Source organism: Myotis myotis, unplaced genomic scaffold, assembly GCF_014108235.1.
Source record: "Myotis myotis isolate mMyoMyo1 unplaced genomic scaffold, mMyoMyo1.p scaffold_m19_p_8, whole genome shotgun sequence".
NCBI classification, from domain to species: domain Eukaryota; kingdom Metazoa; phylum Chordata; class Mammalia; order Chiroptera; family Vespertilionidae; genus Myotis; species Myotis myotis.
In genome coordinates, this window is record NW_023416390.1 from 70,033,376 (window position 1) to 70,039,536 (window position 6,161).

The window sequence follows — 6,161 nt, forward strand, 5'->3', positions numbered from 1 at the left end:
CTAGTTTTTTGTGTAAGTTATTTTTGTAGACAGCTTGTAACCTTGAGTACATAACATATCTAGCAAACACCTGTTATATCCATACAGACAACTTGTAACCTTGAGTATATGTCATATCTATATAGACACCTGTAACCTTGGATACAAACACTTGGTATGAGAATATGGGAATTATTATCAGTATCAACATATCAGTCCCTTTAGATGGCTAGCTTGCAAGGTGTGACAGTTAAGTTTATCTTTTCTATTATCCAAGCTAAAAAACAAAGTTGTCTTTTTATAGAATAAGAGACTATCTAAAAATAACAGAGTAGTTCAAACTGCAATTTTAAACAGCAGTTTTCCAAAGGAAGGACCACCATGCTTCATTCCCCACTGGTTTTATGTAAATGAGTCAAATCATTGACTCTTGGGGGTTGTTAACATTATTAACCTACTTAGCTTTGAGGTTTCCTTTACTAAGTCCTGTAAAGAGAATTGATAATGAGGTGCATGTGAAAGTTTTATCTTTAGAGAACCCTTCTGCCTGTGCTGCTTTAAGCCTGGTGTGATGAAGCCACTTTGGGATCCCGTTGACCTTGACTGCCATGGGGGTGGTCAGGATGATGGTATGTGGTCCCCTCTAGGTAGGAATCTTGAGTGGTAAATTTCTTTACCCAAACAGAGTCACCAGGGCAGAAGGGATGAACCAGATCAGAAGTTGGTACAGGCAGAGCATCTTGGATGTGCTTCTGGATTGCTTTCTGGGTAGACTGAAAAGCCTGTAAGAACTTGAATAAAGACTGGTTATAGATTTCAGCTTTTATTATTATTTTTTTTAATTCGGGGGACTATTTCCTGGAGTAACTGCTTAGCTACTGTGGTGGCTGTTTCTGTCTTAGTCTGGTAGGTCAGGGTCTGGAAGAGTCACTGGAATCTGTAAGGGCCCCACTGGTTTTAGGGCAGCCTCCCGGCTGCTTCATCTGTTATTCACGCGACAGCAGCTCAGTTCCCTCTTGCTTCTGGGGAGTTCCCTTGTCTCACATAGGTAGACGGGAAAGACTTGGTTACATTTGGTAGCACTAATTGGCCCATTGTCCGTGCTCTGCTCATGTTTGCCTAACTACCTACCATATTACCTCAAGGATTCTGGGCTCTGAATTCTTTTAGGGAAAATGGATGTCGGAGGGGTCCTCTGCTACTTCCATGCTGAAGGGGGACAGAGTTTTCTTTCAGAGCCAAGAGAGCCTTGCTGTCTGTCAGAGGGACAATGGGGCCTGGGCACCGAAGAAGGTGGGCTTGTGACCTGGTAAATTTTAAACTGCCTTACAAAATTTAGTATTATTGAGCAATTAGAACAGAAAGAGTTATAACAAATAGTATGGTGGAAGGGAAAGAAAACACTTCAGTTTTGATAACTTCTATTGAAATAGAATTTTCCTCCTTAAAATTATTCCTCTGTTTCTTTAATTTGGCCTGATTGTTTGCATAAACACAATAAGAATGGTAACTGACTATCTTTGTCAGAATTTCATGATTGAATTTTAATGTGCCCCATAGGGCCAGGAAGCCAAGTCATCCAGCTGCCATCAGGCTTGCCTACAGAATCTGCTGAGTTAGGTGAATCCATCACCTGCAGTGACTCCACTCAGGCCCGTGCCCTAGGCTTCAAGGCCCATTTTAGAAGCCCTCCTACTCCTTGCAGCCTAGAGTGTGTGGGGGTACACAGGGACCCAGAGGCACCCTTATTGCTCCCCTTCTACTCTGACCAACCACCAGCGATGGCAGGGTATGGGCCTGATGCTCCAGTGCTAGCTATTTTCAGGGCCACCAAGCAAGATACCAGGATTTCTCTGTGGCACTTTTATTTGTTTCAAGTCTTCAGAGTTCAGACAGGGCTTTTTAAAACATGATACTCCAGTCAAAGTTTTTGGTCAATAAAACCACTATTGGAAACCGGTTTTATTGAATTTATGCAAAGAAATGTATTTCCATGATTTATTAAGAATTGCCAAATTTCGGAGGAATTGTATAAGGAGAAAAATATACTGACCTGCTTTAAGATCTTCTGATTTTTCTTGCCTGTCCTTTCTATGGACTTTTTAGAGTAATATAACAAAACAGTAAGTGCCTTTAAATGACAAGAAGAAATTTAAAATGTGTCTATACTTAAATAGACAGTTACAGCTGTCCCTGTAGTAGGGTTCCCCTACTTGGCTTGTCCTTAAACTACCTGTGACCTCTGGGGGGGGTGACATGGCCTCTCAGAATGGATAAGGGAGTAGCTCGTCCACATGAGCTTTATCCCTTTGCAGGGTCTCACATGTCACAGGACCTCACAGGGTCTGTAATTCCTGTAGCAGAGGGCTGGTACTCACCACTTCCCTCTGTTCTATACAGGCCTCCCCCACTTTTCTTAAGTTGAGGTTTGTGCCACCCCTGACATGGGCATGGTCACACAGGCCTGCAAGGCAGTATACAGGCTGCCAACTGTCTTTCAATAGAGACTAAAATCTGATGGGTATTTTTCCTTGCCTTTGGGCACCTGCCCTTTTGGCAACTGCATTCAAATCTGTAAGAGAATTAAAGGTTAGTATAACATATTTATATAAGGAAGTACAATATTGGCACTGTGGCCACTTCAGGCAGCCAAATTTTCTGTTGCCAAACATGACACATGGTAGGGCTATACAAACATCTCAGGGAGGTAACTAAAGTCCATTTTTGACCTTCCCACACAAAGCAAAACTGTAACTGTCTCTCTGGAGTCATGTCCATGAAGACGCAGGCATCATTTAAGTCCATTATACAGTTTTCTCCAGGCTACTGTCAGGGCTGTGCATGGTGGCCAGTTTTTCTTTCTAGCCACAAACACAGTCTGTCTAAGTTCCCTAAACTGCATTCTGCCATGGGAGAAGGTTGTTTTACTGTACATAGACAGCTTAACCCCTATACAACTGGGCTTGGACCTAGCAAACTGCAGTCTATAAGTTCAATATGCAGCCTCCAGTCCTCCTAACCCAACAGCGTCTTGGCTAGTCCCTTAGTCAAACTCCTCCTCTCTAGGAGCGTCTGAAAGTCCTGAAGGCTCTGGGGTCCATAGTAAGTGCCTTCCCTTTACCCTCTCCTGTTAACCCTGTTTATCAGTTACAGGGCCTTGCCATCCCTGTCTTTCACCACTGCTTGGTTCCTAGTGGCGAGCCAAACATAGCCAGGGCTGCAGGGAGAGACAAGTTTGTACATAGCAAAGTGCTCCGGTGACGGTTTGGGCATCAGGCCCTGGTCTTCCCACCTGTCCTCCTTCCTGGCAGAGACCACGGCCTCCTCTGCAGGCTCCCTTGCCAGAATGTGGCATATAGCCCCCTTAACCAGTATCTTGGCCCACCCGTTGGTCTAAGAGGTTAACTCTCTTTATTTCTTCGGGAGAGTTCAAAGTCCCGAGCCCTCCAACTCAAAGGAGTGTCTTTTCTCCCTTTAATTCCTTGCAGTACCAGAAGCTGCTGCTGAAGTCTTAACCCTTTCAGTACATTTACAACCGGGGAGCTTTCACTAGCTCTATTTGCTGCTTTCACAGATCCTGGGCTCGCTGCTCTATTCCCAGGGCTGCCAGGAGGCTAGTAGCTGTCACTGGCTTTTGGTTTAACTGCTGTAGCCAGCAAGCCAAAGGCCTAAGTCTTGTGTTGCTTGTTGTAAAATGCTCATTATTCACTGGGCAGCAGTTGGGCAGCCCTAGTGTCAGGTAAATGTCTGCTGTCCCCCACTTGTCATTGTTGCTGCTGTTTGGCTCTGGGTGTCTGACCTCCCCTCCTGCTTACTCTTCTCACCCCCGCTTACCTACCCACTCTTTCTCTAGGCAAAAGTTTCTGCTGGGATTGCCTGGCTGCAGCTTACATATTTGGTCCCTCTACCTTCTTTTGCCTGCTCTTGCTTCTTTGGCAAAGGTCTCTCCCAAGCCTCCTGCTCCATCTGCTCTTTGGGAATCTGGTTCCAAGTTTTCAAAGGGTGGGGAGTCAACAGGATCTTCCAACAGGGCACTTACTCCTAAAGTCCTGTCCTGACACCTAGTGTTGGGAGCACTGGCTCCTGCTGGGACCCACACATCTTCTAGATCCTGCCAGTAAAACCAAGTGTCAGAGCAGCAAGGGCACAGCTGCTCTGAGTTGTTCTGAGTTCCTATATTTTTTCTTTTTATTTTATTTTATTTTTTTTGTAGTTTTAACCTTTTAATTAGTAAGCCAAATGCTTAAGTCCTTTATTGTATGTTGTAAAATATTTATAATTCACTGAACAGGCTTGTAGCAAATATATATCCCTGGACCACAAGGCTTTACAGGGCAGCCCATTATTGGGTCCCTTTCCCCATGTGGGGAGTCTGTATCTGCTTGTAATAAATTTTCCACACTTTTGCTTAAATCTTCTGATCCGTGGAGCTCATTTTTCAGTGTCCCGAGACACAACCCCAGGGAAAACACCTTGGCTCACCGTTCTGGTTATCACCAGGATAAATATTTGTACCAATTCAGAGTTGTCTATTAATTTCCATGTATGTCATCTTGCATATAACATATGTCTCTGAGAGGTTGTGACTGATTTTATCCCCCTCAAAGCCTTGACCATGACTGGAGCTAAATAAATATCTGTTGCATTAAAAAAATTTTTTTAAAAAAGATTCAGTTCCAGCCGAAACCGGTTTGGCTCAGTGGATAGAGTCTCCGCCTGCGGACTGAAAGGTCCCGGGTTCGATCCCGGTCAAGGGCATGTACCTGGGTTGTGGGCACTTCCCCAGTGGGGGATGTGCAGGAGGCAGCTGATCGATGTTTCTCTCTCATCCATGTTTCTAACTCTCTATCTCTCTCTCTTCCACTCTGTAAAAAATCAATAAAATATATTAAAAAAAAAAGATTCAGTTCCTTCCATCAATATTAATGATCAGGGTTTTAAGGGAAGCTGTATTCTCCCAAAGGGTAATTTAAAAATATTTTTTAAAATTGATTTTTAGAGGTTCCTGTCCCCAGCGCGCCCTGTGCTGCCCACCCCACGCCATGTGCGCCGCTCAGCTGGCGGGGGCCGGCCCCGCGCTCCGTGCACGCGTTCTCCGCGCGCCCGCTGGCCGGCCGGTGGGGAGCCCCTGGGCTGGGCGCCCCGCGGGGCAAGGTGCTGCTCATCGCCAACGTGCGCGACTCCACCCAGATGCACAAGCTGCAGCGGCGCCTCGGGGCCTGGCCGTGCTCGGCTTCCCCTGCAACCAGTTCGGGCACCAGGAGAACGCCAAGAACGAGGAGATCCTGAACTCGCTCAAGTACGTCCGGCCCGGCCCGGCGGCGGGTTCGAGCCCAGCTTCACGCTGTTCCAGAAGTGCGAGGTGAACGGCGCGCAGGCGCACCCCCTCTTCGTCTTCCTGCGGGAGGCGCCCAGCGACGACGCCACGGCGCTCCTGACCGACCCCAAGCTCGTCACCTGGTCCCCCGTGTGCCGCAACGACGTGTCCTGGAACTTCGAGAAGTTCCTGGTGGGCCCGGACGGCGTGCCCGTGCGCAGGTACAGCCGCGGCTTCCCCACCATCGACATCGAGCCCGACATCGAAGCCCTGCTGGCCCAGGCCCCCGGCAGTGCCTAGGGCACCCGCTCACCCACCGGCCCCTGGGGGTGTTTATCCATGACGGTGTTGCCTCTAAACCTACGCGGAGGAATGCCTGATGTCCAGCCAAACCCCCCCGCCCCCCATGCGCCCTGGTCCTGCCCACTCCAGCCTCCCCCTCCCACACATGGCTTTCACAATAAACTTCCCGGTGTCAGCGGGGGGGGGGGGGGGGGGGGGGGGGGGGGGGGGGGGGGGGGGGGGGGAACCACCAGGGATCCAGCTCACAACCTAGGCATGTGGCCCTGACCAGGGAATTAAACCTGCGACCTCTTGGTTCCTGGTTTGAGGCTCAACTGCTGAGCCACAGTGACCGGGCACAATAGGTTTTAAACTGTAAACTTCATCCTTATTCTTCAGGGTTTATTCACTAGAGCTAGGCCAGTGCCTGGCCTCTAACAGACTTCAATGGATGTTTGCTGTATTACTAACCAAATTAAATTTAGTGTAGCAAAATATTTCTGTAAGACTCCAAGGCTACAAATAGAAACAACTGTGACACTCTATTTCTGAATGTTCCATAATTAAAAATGGATGAAGCTTG

General features: G+C 47.6%; 1 pseudogene; it reads left to right on the forward strand.

Moving 5' to 3' along the window:
• Window positions 1–5,000: 5,000 nt before the first annotated feature.
• LOC118661767 lies at window positions 5,001–5,689 on the forward strand (annotated as a pseudogene).
• Window positions 5,690–6,161: the final 472 nt, after the last annotated feature.